Source organism: Photinus pyralis, unplaced genomic scaffold (genome assembly GCF_008802855.1).
Source record: "Photinus pyralis isolate 1611_PpyrPB1 unplaced genomic scaffold, Ppyr1.3 Ppyr1.4_LG2, whole genome shotgun sequence".
In the NCBI taxonomy this organism is placed as follows: Eukaryota; Metazoa; Arthropoda; class Insecta; order Coleoptera; family Lampyridae; genus Photinus; species Photinus pyralis.
The window spans coordinates 37,530,153-37,547,441 of record NW_022170403.1 but is presented as its reverse complement, the minus strand read 5'-3'; the positions used below and the strand labels follow the sequence as shown (position 1 = coordinate 37,547,441).

At 36.1% G+C, this 17,289-nt stretch overlaps 1 protein-coding gene across 1 annotated transcript in view; it reads left to right on the top strand.

Moving 5' to 3' along the window:
• Positions 1–5,981: 5,981 nt before the first annotated feature.
• LOC116163982 (transcription factor collier) overlaps positions 5,982–17,289 on the top strand; it is a 78,363-nt gene continuing 67,055 nt past the window's right edge. The window contains exons 1-2 of the mRNA XM_031478109.1: positions 5,982–6,046; positions 7,441–7,496. The gene's annotated coding sequence lies outside the window, so the exon portion shown is untranslated. The remainder of the gene's footprint in view (positions 6,047–7,440; positions 7,497–17,289) is intronic.

The following is a 17,289-nucleotide window of genomic DNA, read 5'->3' as shown; positions in this document are numbered from 1 at the left end:
AAGATCTAAACGTGTACAGCAAAGGCAGTGTGCAAGTACCATCTCACTTAAGTAATCCTAACGATATTAATGCTTTCTTTTTAAATTCTATTCCCACTGTTACTCCATCTTCACTGTCAGCATCGTCTCTCATTTATAACACCTTACATACTAAAGTAACTGAGAAGTTCAAATTTCACGTTGTTGATAACATGACTATAGCAAAAATTATAAACAGTATCAAATCAAAATCGATCGGTTCAGATGGTATTGGAATTGATATGGTTAAAATTTGTTGTCCTTTCATAGTACCGTATATCACTCATATCATTAATCAGTGTTTAAGCTTTTCTGTTTTTCCGTCAGCTTGGAAAATTGCTCATGTTATTCCAATTCCCAAAAATAAAAACCCCACTCAATATAAAGATCTACGTCCTATCTCAATACTTCCTACACTCTCTAAAATTTTGGAAAAGGTGATGAAATTACAAATGTATGAGTATTTAGAAGGAAATAACTTACTGTCTACGTACCAGTCTGGGTTCAGGAAAAACCATAGCTGTACTACAGCACTGTTAAATGTTACAAACGACATTTTTCATGCTACTGATGCCGGGATGTTGACAATAATGGTAATGCTCGATTTCTCTAAAGCGTTCGATACTATTAGTCATCGACTAATGAACTCAATCCTTTTGTACTATGGTTTTGAATCGTCAGCTGTTGAACTGATTAGTTGCTATCTATCTTGTAGGAGCCAACGTGTGGTTGTAAATAATGTCAAGTCTTCTGTAAATAATCTGGTTAGTGGTGTTCCGCAAGGGTCCGTCTTAGGACCATTACTATACGTTATATATTCAAATTACATTTGCAGTACTTTAACAAAATGTAAATATCATCAATATGCGGATGATACTCAAATTTATTACTCTTTTAGGCCAGATCAACTTCATTTTGCTATGGAAATAGTAAATAGAGAACTTAATGGTCTAGTGAACGCTGCGTTTGATCATAATCTACATATCAACTCTAGCAAATCGTCTGTAATGATTTTTGGACGTGATCAGGTTCGTGCCAGTACTATACCCTTCATTAAAATAAAAATTCAAGACACGGAATTAACAATCACTGATGTTGCTAAGAATTTGGGGTTACATTTAGATTACAGATTAAAATTTAAAGAACACATAAATTGTAGTGTGGGCAAAGCTTTTGCTACCTTGAAAAGGTTATACCCAAATAGACATATTCTATCTGTTCAAACAAAAATATATCTGTCTGATGCTCTTATTCTATCGCATTTCAACTACTGTGACGCTGTATATGGTGCATGTATAGATTCGACATCGATTGCCAGAATTCAAAGGGTTCAAAATGCGTGTCTGAGATTTATATATGGCATTAGGCGTGGTGATCACATCTCACATAAGATAAGAGAAGCTGGATGGTTAAATATGTCCGAAAGGAGGTTCTTGCACACTGCAGTATTATATCGTAAAATAATAGACACAAAAACTCCCTCATACTTGTTAGATCGATTACGCTATCGTACCGACATACATAATCTCAACCTGCGCCACAGAGGCTTATTAGATATACCACTCCACGCTACAGAAAATTTCAAAAAATCGTTTTCATATAACATCGCTAACGTCGTAAACTCATTATCGCCCAATTTAACGAGCTTGAATTTAAATATGTTTAAGAAAAAATTAAAAAGTGAATTGCTGCAGTTTCGCATCTCAATCATGATGTAAGGAATTTGCAAAAACTCCTATTCTGTGTCTATTACTTTTTTTAAAATTGTTATATTGGTACTATGTATGTATTAGGAACTTAAGTGCATGTGAGGGGTCGTGCATTTGCATTTGCATATTTTCGTGTCATGTACATAATATATATATATATATGTGTTAGGTGTTTACGCTTGCTACGTGTTTAGGCCACATGGAAGAGCAGTGCTTACTCACTGAATGTGGTCCTTTTTCCACCTTTTGCTTATTTCTATTTTTGTATGTATTTTTTTTTCCCTTTTCTGTTTTTTTTTTTTGGTGGAAATAAACATTATTATTATTATTATTATTATTATTATTATTATTAAATTGATTCTTATAAAATCAAGTTGAAATGACATGAATAGGTTGTGCATGCGCAGTGCTAACTTTTTTACTTGTGGACGGATTTTATTGGTTAAATATATAGTTAAAAAACGAATTTGGCTAGAGCCAATGGTTTTAGTTTTTTACTTTCCGACTACATACGAAGTACAGGGTGGGGCAGAGGAACTTGCTGATTTAGGAATTCAATAAAACAAAAACTTTGCAAATATTGATTTAATTACTTTTCCATCATCAAGTACAACATTTAAAGTTTATGTTTAGACAGTTTTAAAGATGATATCTGGCAAATGGTCGTCAGCCATACCAAGAAGCGCCTCACATGCATTTTCTCGAGCAACCACATTGCGTGGATTAAGCTCCTGCACTATGACAAATTTATAGGGGTGAAACTTTAGTTCTTCATGAAGGATTCTCCTCACAGAATGAGCAGATAACCTGAGTGCAGCTGCATGTTTGCGTGCAGAGCGCCGAGGGGATTGCAAAACAGAAAGCCTACTCTATCAATGTTTTGCGATGTCCTTGCTGTTCGTGAAGGCCCAGGGTTTTTTTCTTCACATCACCAGTTTCCCTAAAATTGTTTCCCATGAAACAATCGATTGCCGGTCAAGATTACGTCCACGTGGCGCGATATTAAAATAAGTACGGGATGCACGTTGCGTGGCTATGACTGTGCGACCGTTAGAAAAGTATGCCTCGACGGCGAACGCGCGTTCCGCCTTCGTTCACTCCATGATGGTGACTACACCACGCGGCGGAAAAACTTTATATGCCCTTCTCTCAAATATACCTATCCCCACTTTCGTCGGAGCAACCGTCGCCTAAGGACGCCGAATACAAATCATCAAGTTCCTCTGCCCCACCCTGTATATATAAAGGAAAGTATTGTAATCGTGATAAATTTTCGATATACCAATATTGCGTTTTCTGGACGTTTTGAAGTACACAGACCCCAAAATAGTGATTTTTAGCTTGACGTCTGTGTGTGTGGGTGTGTGTATGTGGTTCGTGAACACGATAACTAAAAAACCCCTGAACCTATTTGGACGGTGCATATAGGGTGGTATGGGGAATCGAAAACTTCCTATTTTGGTTTTGATTCGTAACCATCTTCATGGTTGTTAGGGGTGTCAAAAGTTTAAAAGTCATAAAGGCTTGAAAAAATTTTTTTAAATTTTTTTCGCATACACTGGCCAAAATGGCTTAAAAAACTCTACAAAAAATTTCATTACAATTTTTTTGTGAGTTCCTTTGTTTTTAAGAAGTTTTGAATTGAAAAGTTAAACTATTTATTTTATTTTTTTAATTTGCATTTTCCTGTAAAAGTAAGCATCAAAGTGAAAAGTGTTAATTACAATAAAAGATGGGTCTTTATGAGATCTACAAAAAAGCTTATACACTTTTTGCGTTGGGTTCAAAATAAAGGCGCTAGAGGGCATTTTCTAAATGTTATACTATGATCAAAGATAATAATTGCAATGACTATTAAAAGTAGTCGGAAAGTCAAGTCAGGAGTTTACCTGACAACTAGTTTAACTTGTTTATATAGTTACATCTTACGCCATATGTAACCCTAAGAAAAGGGTAACGTCTTAAATGAGTAATTCTAACTTTTTCGATGAATTTCTACATTGGTATTGAGTGGTAAGTATAAAATAAAATAAAGCTACATGGGTTACTATCAAAATTTAATTATTTTTAAGGTGTTATAATGTTGTATTAGAAGTGAATAAATACTTATAGCCATTGAAATTTTGCGCTACTTGTTTTATAGTATTTATTTCTGAATTGTGATTGATTGTATCCAATGGTGTGTTGATAAGTCGATGACGAGAAAGTTAAATGTTGTACCTTTAATCTCATACACAAAGAGCAAGAAAAGATCATCAAGTATACTCCACTAGCAATACGAGTAGAACTCAAAGAACTCTGGAAGCTAGAATAAGTAACAATACTACCCTACCGGTCGTACTCTCATATACACACAAACATACAGAAGGCCATATATTACTAAACACGGCAAATATGGTCAGAAAGTTTCTCAACCAATGACACTAAACGCCACACTATACCACATGATGACGTGGTTAAGACCCGTCTGCGTATTGCTAATGTATTGTACAACACAGAGCGGTCCCTTTTTTGTGCAGTGCTCTATGCTTTGGTGATTGTATGCGCAGTAGGTAGTCTAACAATCCATTTTTCGCTACAGATCACACTCCGTTTCATTGTCGGCTCCAACCATCTTTGAATAAAGTATTGCGGTTCATTCGTTCATAATGTAATGTACATAATGAAAACTTGTGTAAGCAGTAAATCAGAAATATAGTGCACTAAAATTTTATTTTATTTCTAAGATTTTAGTGTTAATGTACGGAGTAAATTTTTAAGTTTTATTTTCATTTCAGGAATTTTTTATTCGAAAAAATGCTCGTACACGATAATACCTATTTATTTTGTTTTATTTATGACAATATGTAAAAGAAATAAAATATACTTAAACTTTTAAACACAACACGTGGTTCTTAGATACTGCATCGTAATCTTTAAGCACAAAACAGCACTAACGTAGCACTAACAATCGTATTATTCTTTTTTTTAAAACCAATCACGGGTGGGGGCAACTTCACACAATATTTTAGTTTTTTTTGTTTATCTTGGAAAGGTAAAACGTTAGACTCGCAATATTCGAGCACAAAAGAGCACTAAGGTATCACTAACGATCGTATAATTTTTTTAACGAGTTATGGGTGGGGCCAACTTCACACAATACTTTAGCTTTTTTCTTTTTTCTTGGAAAGATGAAATGGCGGGTCGAAATTTTTGAGCACCGAACAGCACTAATCTAGCACTAACAATTAGGGCTGGGCGATTACGGGTTTGAATAATCGATTACACTGATTAATCGATTAATCAAATAATCCATTAATCAAATAATCGATTAATCAAATCATCGATTAATCACTTAATCGTTTAATCAAAAGTCGATTGTCACATACAAGGAGTGATAAATATCTGTTTGGTTGCATTAATACGTTAATTATTTAATAATAAAAATAAAAAATAATTCCATTACTCTTTTCATCAAATCGTTCATTACTAGTCAGATCGATTAATCAATAATCAACAAAGTGTCCCTGGTTCGAATCCGGGTTCGGGCATGGATATTTGCAAATGCATAGTGGGTTGGTTGGTAGAACAGCCTTGGCTGAAACCCTGTCCATTTGAAAATGAAGGTCAAAAATAAAAATAAATAAATAAAAATAAATGATTAGGCAGCTTACTCTTCGATGAGGTGTGCTTTAGTTTTGATGATACAATCTTAATTCATTTTAGCTGCTTAAATTGACGTTTTAACATCCGCTATAAAATAAAATAATACTTGTGAGCTGTGAGTGCTCCTTTTTGCGTAAACTGATGATCCAGCTAATAATAATCAATTAAAATTTACTTAATAATTGATTAATCAAACAATCGATTAATCAAATAACCGTTTAATCAAATAATCGATTAATCAAACAATCGATTAATCAAATAACCGATTAATCAAATAATCGATTAATCGATTAATTTAATAGAATAATCAAACCCGATTATCGTTACTGCCACGAAGATACACATATTCACAAAATAGGTACTGTCTGTTAAAGTAGGGCATAATATGATTTGAAGGAAACAATATAAGCTTCCGCTTTGAATACCTACACGTATGCATAAGTACCTGGATTATTAATTAGAAGCATTTCGGAGTGATTTTTACGTAAAATGTTATTTTTATTTACTTGAGATATAATAAATTTCTGTTTCTGTTCGTGTACCTGTAATTTAATAGTTGTAGGAAAAAACCAAATGATAAAGAATTTCTATTTTCACTTTCTTGTTACAGGAATCTGAAGGAACAAAAACGAATAATGGAATTCAATATCGACTTCAGTTGCTTTATGCTAATGGTAAGTTGTGCATTCTTTTTTATGCTGTACGCATAAAGGGAAAGTTGCTACGGTTGATTATGCACGTATCTAACTAAGAAGTAGTCCCTGAAGTCCAAACTAAGAAAACCACATGCCCTAAAACAAATAACTCCGTAATCCACAATAGCCACACCGACCACTAACATCTCGAAGGGTAAACCTAGTAAACTCTTTACCACCCCCACTGTTTCAAGAAGAATTTCTTATCTCCGGAGAATTTAAATGTAATTCGTCTTTTTTCGTTAATTAATTTTATAATTAGACTATCCGCGGTTTTATTAGCCGACCATTAATTCTATCAGTGTGCCACATCGCTGTCTTATTTCCTTTTAGATCCTGATGGAAAAACGACAGCTACACTTGAACAGAACACGGCTTACTGTACTTATAAGGAAGTGAATACAGGATAAGGACGCCAAATGAATAATAAATATTTTTCAAACCTGACTTTAATTAAATTTACAATTAAATTAATTAGACAATCAAATGCACCAAAATGGGAAGTAACCCTTTTGTTACTCTACGCAAAATTAATATTTATTTGCTATCCGCGCTTCTTAAATGAAACCATTCCAAGTATTTGCCTTATTGATGCTTCCGTCTCGAACATAAAGTTCGCCGTCAATACAGGTTTCATTCATAGGCTTCGCTATGGAAACAAGGCAGAATAAGTGAAATAAATTGTTGTATTGCCGATCCCGAAACATGCCCGTTTGATTCATTTTTATTAAGGCGCGATGCAATTTCACAACTTCATGTTTACGACCGAACAAAAATGAACGGGAAGATAAAGTTAAACGCTTCAATTTATATGTTGTAAAAGTTGTTAAAATGTAAACACACTTGAAGTAACTCAGAAGATTTCGGTAATATATACAAGAGCGCGTAACATGTAGCGAACTGGTGTTGTATCTCATTTGCCATAGCACACCTCACTCAGCAACTTCCCAAAGGAACACTCTTCCTCTCCTTATTTGTAATAAAATAACTCCACAAATGCTCTCCTAGGACTGGAAAGATGGCGAACCCTAAGGCTTTACCACCGCCCGAGTCTTTGTTCTCGCGCTATCGCAACCTCCCCCGCACTGCTTTCTTATCAAAGCTTGCTATACTTGTAGCGAACTCTATTAGTATCGGGATAGTTTGACGTGTCGTAAACTTCAACATTATCATTTTAATGATTCAAAAGCTAGCCGCAAGACAGTGTGTCAATATTGTGGCAGTAAGTAATAATTTCTCGACTGCGCGCGGAACGCCGCCGCGTCGGTCGTATAGAATAAATATTAGTAAAAATTGTTTTCTTGTTCATCATTCCTCACAAATTGCCTTTATTACTTTCGACTGACGCGTTATATACTGATTTATTGTTTTAGGTGTACGACAAGAGCAAGATATCTACGTGAGGCTTATCGATTCAGTTACTAAACAAGTAAGTTCAATTTCTTTTTCCACTTTATTCTACAAAAAAGACGCGATGTGTCAACTTTCTGTAATTTATATTGGTACTTTGATTGTTCACGTCATATCAATTACCACAGTCGCTTTGTACTTACGGATATTTTTAATTCCCCTTGCGATTATTCGGCTTACAGTTACACTGTAGCATTGCTTAAATACTTTATAAATAATGACTGTAGGTATGTGAAGAAAACAAAACCCACAATACATAAATATACGATTTGCAATATTGATTTCTCTACTAGTGTTTCAAACGTATCTAAAGTGGTTTTGGGTACGTAAATCTCAACTAGGCTGCAGTCTTTCACTTTCAAGCCTAGGTCAGCATCAAAACAAAAGAACAAGAATGTGTTGAAACATTGGCTGAGGCGCCTATTTTCAAGGAGTACATTGCACTTTTTAGCTACAAGTAACTCCTAACACCAGTCTGTTATTCTTATATAACTGATTAATCTGGTTTCAAAATGTTATCTGCACATTCGATAATCATTGATACATCAAAAGAAGCAGAAACTCTCCAAGTTTACTCCTCAAATTACAAATGGTCGATGTGTGTTCCATTTGCCACACGACACACATCCATGCGATAATCTAGCTCAGACCACACATTTTATAACATATCCATGCTATTGTTACCAAAGCAGCTCTGATGCGTATCCTAATTTCGTGGTTTTGAGGGTACAGAAAAATGATTCTTGATATACCCCCAAAGGAAGAAGTCGCTCAATGACGAACTTCTAGAACACTGGATCGGGCGTACTGCCACAAATGAATCAGCTTGTGACTCCCTCCTATGAGGTGGATATGTTAAGGATCATGTTTATGTTTATGTGCCAAGATCACTTGACGAATCTAAGAGACGCATCAGTGCTGCTGTGCTAACAATAGACATGGACATATTACAAAATGTGTGGTCTGAGCTAGATTACCATTTGGACGTGTGACAAATAGGCACACATCGATCATTTGTAATTTTGAGAGTGTACTTGAAGAGTTTCTGCTTCTTTTGATGTACCAATGATTACTGTAAGTGAAATACTTTATCAAATATAACATTTTGAAACCCGATGAATCATTTATAATAAACCTGTATTTATTTAAAGTGTTAAAGTGCTGATTGAATGTGAAATCTAAAAGTGGCACGTGATCAAACAAATAATGTAGGGCTCTCTTGCGTGAACTGTAAACAACGCTGTTACCTTAAGTACGGTTGGCAGAATCTCGCCCCCGAGATAGATAACTCGCCCCTCGTTCGCGGCATTGGACTAATTTAGAGAATCTTCTTTTTGAAAGTCAACGTAATCGATTTAATACGATAAATTAAAATCTAACGAAATTTTACGGTACCTCTAACATACAAATTTTACATACTCTCAATTACAAATTATATCTTGCATTAAGCTCCATACATTTCAATCGGCTGAATCGTTGGAATATAGTTGGGTTGGGAATTGGTATATACGTTTGCACCTCCAGTTTCATCAGGTATCAGTGGACACCAACGGAGACGCTGTACGGTATCGTGCCTTCAGGACATACCACCAAGTCCAAAAATGGTACTTGTCGAAAGAGATGCGGCGTAGCATGTGGTTTCAGGAAATATGGTTTGTGCTCTGTGTGTGCGTCCTGCAGAAGTCAGTCATGCGAAAGTGTACCGGCGCGTGGTCCGACTCGATAGTGAGGACGAAGATGACGAGGACCTAGTAGTGGAAGAACAATATATTGTCAGATCAGAAACACTATCATGATACAATCAAGACGGCAACATAAACCGGCCAGGAACATCAAAGAAAAATATGGTGGTTTAAGGCATCGGCCCACTACACCGTACCGTATCATGACCGTACTATGAAAGGCACGGAAAATATACGATACGGACTACTATGCCCCCTAGACAGTATCATACCCGTACGTAACGGTTATAGTGACCGTAGCATCCACGTGTCGTATCCGTACGGTTCCCGTTGGCGCGGTTGTACTTGTAAACAAACGCGTCAGGAAGAGGGTGCGAAACGAAAAGTCGAGGGAAAATACTGGGCATTATTTAGACCTAGTCGATGACGAATATGTTCATCATTTCTGCGCCTGCGCGCACCGGTTTGGGACCGTCGCGTGCCATGCACGGTGCGTATCGGCACCGTCAAAATATTCGTTGACGCTCCATGCATGGCACGTTACGTTGCTGGTCGGTGACTAACGGTCTAGTGGGCATAATACTCCCATACTATTCCATGCAACCAATATTTTTTTGCCTGGCACGTTCCTATTACAGTCATGGTATGATACGTTGTAGTGGATAGAGACCTTTAAGCATCACAACTTTGTGGCTTAGATTTATCGGTGATACCACAACAATGAAAACGCGCCACTTTCTATACCTCACCGTGGTGTGGAAATGAGTACACTTTGAATTTAAAACATTGTTATAACTATATGTAATAAATATCCAGAAACATAAAAAAAACTCACAAACATATTCATATTTCCGCCGCCGTAACTCGGAACATATAAGGGTACGTTTTTACGTTGGCGCTGCGAGCTACGAGCAGAGCAGCGATGAAAAAAATATAATATCCACCCTAAAAACAACGACACTAGCTCTTCTCGATGCACCTATGGGTTTGGGCCGTTTGAACATAATCACGTCGATTTACTAGAATATTTTGCAAAACGTCCCTCCGCTTTCAGCGCTGCGCTGCTCGCAGCTCGCAGCACCAACATAAACGTACCCTTAGAAGTAAAAAAAGGTGTATTAAAAAAATGTAAGGGGTGTCTTCTTTACATTCCCTCCCCTAAAGGTCGAAAACATGGATTTTGTTTCAAGGACCAGACCTTAACAACATTACTACTACACCGCCTTTTGTAGGGCAAAAATCCTTACTGACTGAACTGCAATTTGAGCTATAATTGGTGCGATCGCTTGACTCTTGCGGAATTCGGAAAACGGCAGAAAATAGTTATCTCATAGATCCCAATATGGAGAGGGATCAGGATATTATGATCCACCCACTCCTCACTTCTGTCTGAGTAATCCATCACTCTTACGCACTTGAACTGGACCGCTGTTAATCTGAATTTAAAGAGAATCCACTTAAAATATAAAGTCGCTCATTGCTGGTATTATTAAGCGGCAGAACAAAGCGATGCAACTTTTATAGGGGAGTCGATGGTGTTTGTCTGTCTGTCCGTGAACACGATAACTGCCAAACGCTTGGGACGATTCGGTTCAAACTTTGCACATTTGACCTATTACCACATGTAAAATACCTATGAAAAATGGATCCAATCCAGTGACCCCGTAGGATCACACCAAGGTGCTCTACCGCTTTTTTAGATCTTCTGTAGGGGTTTATTCCTCATAGACAAAATATTTGAAACTAACAAATTTCGGTAATTATCAAAAACAATTTTAATATGAGTTTATCTACTGACGAAGCGTCATTACTCATACACTCATTATATATATATTTTTAGTTACTTTACCAGATTATTCAAAACCTATTTAAGTAGTTTATTCAAAAGGCCATGACTGTTTGGTACTCCAAAAGTAAACGACCGATATATACCACAGATAAAATTGAATATTTTATATGTGCTGATACTATACTTGTGTTATAGCAATCTTTAATTTTATCATTCATTTTTTCTTCACTTATCAACGTTTGTGGGAAAGATTTTTCAGTGACTCCTTAACTACGGGTCCCGCAAAATGATCTCCCACATTTTAATCTGTAATAAAAACGCCATTGTAAATGTTATATAGATTTTGTCTTTATTAACTGAAAATGTATTCTATGCCATTTGTTTTTATTAAGTTTTGAAAATTACAGAGTCCAAATGGCGACCATTTTTTTCGATACACATTCGAAGCTGATTTCTGAAAGTTTCCATCACTCGAGCAGTAATTTGAGGCGATATTCCTGTAATTTCTTGGCGTATTGCTGCTTTCAATTCGTCAATGGTTCGGGGATGGTGTTGAAAAACCTTCGCTTTCAGGTATCCCCAAAAAAAAAAGAAAAAGTCTACCAAGCGCGAAGTGAGTACGAAATGTTCTTTGCGTCGTAATCACAGATTCGTTACTTTTCATAAACGTTTCAATAACAAAGGCACGATGCTCACCCGTCCAATTCATGACTGACAACTGAAATGGCAGGGCCAGAGCTACCAACCGACTACACTAAGCTCCCCCTCTCTTCAGTGATTCTGGCACAGTGGCGGTGCAAAATGTGGGAGATCATTTTGCCGGACCCTGTACAATAAACATAATTAGGATAAATTCAAATTTCCTATAAATGGAAGAATTTAAGACTTTACGTACACCATTGCCTTGGTGTTTCCTATTCTGAATAGCAAAATGAGCGTCACAAAAATGCGATTTTTATACCTCAAGTGCATTCTATACAGTGTGATTAATTTTGCGTGTCCAACCGTATAATTCTTTTATTATTGGAGATAGGAAAATGTGTAAGAAGAAAATATACTCTGCTTTCAATTTCTGATAAAGCTACATAGTCAAAAAATTCACAGATTTCGCAATCCTTGCAACCATCGGAGATATTGGAAATAATAACCGTATAACCTATAAAGCCATAAATAACCCTTATTCACATGAAATAATCTTGCTCCACTCGCTCGCTAGCTCGCTCGTGTCGCAAACTTTCTGAATAATAAGCGGCATAACATGCTTGTAAAGGGCGATGTGCGAGTGTTCTGTGGCGAGAATTTTAAATTCGAATTAACAAAATCCCTGCGCACTGTTAAGTAAGTACCGTATCGACAGTATCCGCCACTTTTCCTGAATCTACCCATTGCAATCGAGTACGGTACATTCAACACTAGACGCGACACCACTTGTCTTCTTTTCTACTCGGCAAACCTGGTAAATTCATACCCCTACAAAACATAAGCATTTCCAATGCTAAAAAACAAGTGATACGTATGCTTAAAGAGCTTGAAGTACTATTTACAATGATAAAATATGTTATAATTACCTTAGAAGTTAAAACTGCAGTAATGTTTTTAAACCCAATCGCAGTAACTGTGGAAATTTAAACAAACACTAAAGAGTTTTTCATTTGTCAAGTCTGTTACAAAATTAGATTAGTGAACAATATAACTTCTAAAATCACAACGCAATAATTACACAGACGATGAAAAAATGTTAAGAGGTGTAATGTAATGATGTAATAATAATGCATAGGAACCAAATTAATTGCTAACTGCTTTTTATTTGTTTTCTTCGCTTCCTGTTGCAAATTTTAAGTTTTTGTTTAAATTTCCACAGCTACTGCGATTGGTCCTATACACATGACTATAGCTTTCACTTCTAAGAATATTACAGCAAAAATAAATGTTCTATTTTTAAAAAACTAACTTATTTTCTGATGCCTTTTGGTCTATCTTTTGGTTTTATATTACTAGCTTAATGCTTTTTTTTAATATGTAGCTTTATCAGAATTTGAAAGTGGAGTATTTTTGCTTCTTAAACTCTTTTTCTATCTCCAATAATCAAAGAAATATAACCTTGGACATGCAAAATGAATTACACTGTATATGTATAACTACTAACCAAAACCGTAACATAAAACTTCGTATCGAGTCATTTGTGCCGAGAACAGCAATGGACAGAGGTTAAACGAAAGAGAGAGTAAATTAAATTAAGACCGAAATTTGGAACAAGCGGGAATAAATAGAATTAGCAGCCAATGTGTTGTTTTGCCACTTCATGCAATAAAGCAGCAAACTTGTAATCCATAGCAGCCGAAGTCTGATACTGACTCGTGCACCGGAATAATTAAATGAATTATGCAGTAAGAAACAAAATGCGAGATATTCCCTTGTTCTCAGTCTGATAAGTCTCCTTCCCTGTACATTCGACGAGCGCGAAATTAAATTTTACCTCAAACCATCTTGAAGTTAGATGATTGACTAAAATTAAATTTAAGAACTTAAACGCGTTAAGCTTTCCCCTTTTCACTCCATCAACTTGACTTGTGTAAAAATTGTTCTTTAGCAATGGCTTAGCATGTTAAATATTCGAAAACAGGGGCCTTTTAGAATATCGAACGAGAACTGAAAGCTACAGATAATCTCCTTTTGTAGATTCTATCTCGACGGCACGATCAGTGTCCACGTGGCTGACACGCGACGTTGCAGGACTTTTTGTGGGCAGGGAAGGAAGTGTTCAACTCTCATTACGTCCTTATCGTAAGCTCTTTAGCTCATCTATAAACATGCAGTCAGTCTGTCGAATTGGGGAGTAAAATCTTGAAAAATTGCGATATTATTCAAATACACCTACGAGGTTATGCATAATGAAATTAAAAGGATGACCATCAGAATGATGATATTAACTTTCTTATGAAAGGTTTACATAAGCGAGTGGTGTAATTCATTGTACACGGTATCATAACGGATAATTATAGTAATAATTTATAAATTACCAAAGCGTATAATGAAAATGGCTTTAATATCACTAATTCACGTGCATCACTGCAAAGTAGGTGGCTGAAAGGGGGCAGAATGCGGTTTGCATGTTTATCGGTAGCCACTCAGGTAAATGATGTCCCGTTCGTCTTACTCAAGCTATACAACAACAAAAAAACTATTAGGAAACTTCATTAGTTGATTACTAAATTTAACCGTTTAATAAGGTAAACGCATATATCAGATCATTATAATTTTTGTAGTGACATATTTCATTACTTAACCATATTAATTTGCTTGGGCACCGATCGATATAAATAAATGTAGTTGAAAACTTGCCCAAAGCGTAATGTTAACCGAGATTTTCAAGTGATCCAAAAACAATACCTACGTTAAAACTGTGCCCCGCACTATACATAAAATACAGCAACAAGATGACCCTCGAAGGAAAACCCAGAGCTTATGTTTTATGAAGATAGCTAGTAGGTAGTTATCAGGGATTTATTACAATGATACCAATTAGGACGAGGTGGTTGCAGGTGCCTCATGGATTACCATAGAATTCGAGTCCTTCCTAATGCCGTTCTGAAATATTTACGAGTGGAGATTTATAGAACACATGGAAATCATAATTTTGGTGTAAACGGCATACGCATTACGCGTTAGTTAGTACACCTATATCCTTTTTCAGTCTTCATTTAGTAAAATTCTGGATTAGGTTCGGGTGCCACATTCATACGGCCGTTAACGTAATTCAATGGGATGTGCATGCTAGTGTTTCTATAATATGTGGAAGTGGAGGTATAACATTTGAGATTGCTAGTAGTTCTTAAAGCACTTTCTCAACAGGGTGTTTACAAACAAATAATTTGTTATGTAGAGACCATGTTGGTAATATCTAAAACATTGGAAATTAGTGCTTCCTAGTAGCCTCCAAATCAACCCTGTTTTACTATCTTAAAAAATTGTAATAACTCTCAGTAAGTTTACCCCAGAAAACTGGCCCTAAGAAAACTCGCTCTCAGAACTACAATAAGATGAATGTTCAGCGAAATCTCGACTTCAGAGATTGGAAAATTCGCGTCCGTCACTTTTTCCTCCGTAAAATATTCAGCCCCGCCAGAACATTCGCTCGTTAAGAAAACTTATATAAAAAAAACTAAAAGAAAACTCGTCCCGGGAATAAATGTTCTATACTTAATCTATAAGTTACCTTCTGCCTCGCCCTGGTAATGATTGTCCAGTTCAATTTGACCGAATAATCGTTTCAAAAAACACTCACATTAAGAATAAATTTAAAACAAATTTTTAAATCCCGGGGGTTGAAAGGGGTGGAAAGTCGTGTTAATTTTAGACGATAATGTTTCATGTAAAAGTTATAGAGAATAAAAAAATGAGCAACTTTTGTATCTGCACTAATTTCAATTTTCCTAGAAAAATTGGAAAAACGGTTTGTTTCGTTTTTTATTCTTATTATTGCGAAAAAAAGTCGTAGGGGTTTAAAATTTGGATGAAACAGCTTGTGTATAATTTTCCTTCTGCCTTCGGGACCAGCACCAGCCGGTAGTGCTTCCACTTCACATATGTTTCGCCCATTTTTTTCCCATACTTCCGATCTATTGATTGCCAAATACTTTACTATCTTTGCTGGACTATGCCCAGGCCAGGTGCTGTTCTACCTCTCGGCCTCTTTGCAGGCATGGTGGCTTTGCATATTCCCTGTAGCCGTTTTTTGAGTTGTCCGGCTCCTACTCTAATGCTGTTCTGTCCAACTCATTAGAGTTCCATTCTTCATTTCTCCTATAGACTTGCCTTTCCCTTATATTGATCACGATTTCAACTTCAACATATATGTAGCAGTGGTCGCTCATGATCTCCCCATCTTATGAGTTGAACGGCTTTATGGTTCAGTGGTAGAGTGTTGTCTTGTCTTGTCCTCGGGCTCGATATGGGGGGAGGTACACCCTAAAGATGTAGACCCCGTTCACCTCCCTCAATGCGTTTTAATTTGAATATTAGATTCGAAAATTAGCTTTAAAAATTCGTGCATCTAATTTCGTCTGTAGTTAGTCCATTAGGACATACGCTTTGAAGTTGTGCTGATCTGGATTTGTCTTTAAAAATACCTGTAAATACTTTAGGATTTTTGAGGTTGGCATTTTCACAAATGAATATGGCGGATTCAAGATGGCCGATTGACGCTTTTAGCAATAAACCTTACTTCAGCTATTTTTCAGAACAAAGAATGTTTTATAAGTAATAAAACAATTTTCTACACACGTTTTTACCAAGTCTTTGTAATATTTCATTTGAGGTGATTTATTTATGCTTTGCACCACTGCCATACCATCTACAATTATAAAAGGGTTTGTGACGGAATTTGTTACTGAATATCGATCTGTAATAATGTTTACTTTTTCGACTAAATCATCAAGCCTTACCAAACTTTTATCACTGGCCAGTAAAAGTTTTCAATCTGAAGCCAATAAAGATCGCGCAGTTCCCAATTCAAAATTTCCTATATACACTCTTAAATGGATGTCTGATCTTGATCGAGGTCTTGATCGCCAAACTAAAAGTAATCGGTGCAAAAAGACCACGTTCTTCTCTACCTTGAAAAGTTTTATTATTATGGGTTATTGCAGTTTTTACATTTATTTTAAATGTTGAGATGTTTGATCATTTGATTGGTTCCCATACAGATATTGTTCCTTCAAGGAGGCAATTTTTTGAGAATTTGTCGAATAATTTCTGGCTTATTTCATCCTTTCTACGTAGGTATGTCGTTAATAATTTTTGGATCCATGGATTTGCGAGTAAACAAGTTTGTTAATCGTTATCTTTAATGAACATATCTGGTACCCATTTCTCCATAGACAAATTGTTTCTTTCAGAGCTAACAGATTCCTCGTGACCTCTGCTCGTGTCTGCTATGTAGTTGTCGATGTTGTTTTGTTATACCAAATTGTTGGTTGAACTCCACAGGATCGACTTAGTTCAGGGGCAATGACAAAAAATCGGTCTACCTACAGCTGTTTCTTTTTGGGTTGTGCCTACAATGCCTCCCAATGATTTTAAAACTTTATTTTCATGCTTCACCGCCTGATGTGGTCCTATGGATGTAAATAGAATTAGTGATTTGCTTGATATCACCAGATCAGTTTTCATGTCACTCTGCTCCATTTGGATCCATTATTTTAATAATAATAATAATGACGTTTATTTCCACATAATACCCATAATATTTCGAGTATTTTACTAGATTGTGTAATCTAAATTTGAGGTGGGTCACGTCATTAATACTTGAACCTTTACGTTACGGTCAACCGTCTAATAAG